A 1,186-nucleotide genomic window follows, 5' to 3' on the forward strand; every position below is an offset into this window, starting at 1 on the left:
GGTAATGGCCAACTCTGGCATGAATTCTATGTCTCATGGCAAGCCTCACTGTACATAATAACATAGAATAAAAATAAATATTTTTTTTTAAATCTTTCATCCCCTCAAACCGTATCCAATGTTAAACACCCAGGTTGAATCCGACGGTATCGTTCCCGGGAGTTGGCTCTTTCCCGTTTATCGAGAACGTTGGTTGTCGATGTTACGTGTGGAACAAGGGATCGATCGTGGTCCGAATATTAAACCGGAGGTGGATGGTGGGAGCATGAGGTGGGTTGTTCAGTCTTACTGGGGTCATGTAAAGTATCATAAATTTATTTATTTCTTGGAATACGATTGCGAGGATTAAATACTGGTAAAAACTAATCGTCAAGAATTCGTAAATGTAGCTGCAAATTTTGGCGAATGTTAAAGTAACCTGAAAGCATGTAACCACAAGTTGTTGATTTTAATGGCTTGGGGTTCCTACAATGTATATTCGCTGTGTTATTTCGGTCACTGAATATTTATGTATGTGAACATGTACCAACTTGTGCTCCAAGGTGTGGAAGGATCCTCATGCGCGACGTCGACCACTGTTGGAGATGGAACGGATTTAACTTCGCAATCGACCTCCTTGTCATGTATAATGCTAAGGTGGGTGGTGTTGTGGGGTCGTGTATGAATAGAAGTGAACATAAAGTTACATACGTGGTAACTTGTAAGCGGCACGAGGTGTATGAAACAGAACACCCGTGTTATAACGACTGTCGTTGCCCCGCCATGCGAGGATAAATAAGTTACATACGTGGTAACTTGTAAGCGGCACGAGGTGTATGAAACAGAACACCCGTGTTATAACGACTGTCGTTTCCCCGCCATGCAAGGATATATAAGTTACATACATGGTAACTCGTAAGCGGGCACGAGGTGTATGAAACAGAACACCCGTGTTATAACGACAGTCGTTGCCCCGCCATGCGAGGATAAATAATTTACAATAATAGAGATTCTATAAGGGTAATGTCTTCAGTGAGGCACACCTGAGACATGGGATGTAGGTTCATTACCCAGAGTGCTACCATCCACACCTACAATAACAACTTCCATCCACGCAGACTCCCTGTTCGTTGTCGATTAAACGAAACATCAAATCCCAACGCCGGGTGGCAGCAGTGGGTTTGGGGTCGCAACGGAAAGTGATTTA

Source organism: Ciona intestinalis, unplaced genomic scaffold (assembly GCF_000224145.3).
Source record: "Ciona intestinalis unplaced genomic scaffold, KH HT000575.1, whole genome shotgun sequence".
In the NCBI taxonomy this organism is placed as follows: Eukaryota; Metazoa; Chordata; class Ascidiacea; order Phlebobranchia; family Cionidae; genus Ciona; species Ciona intestinalis.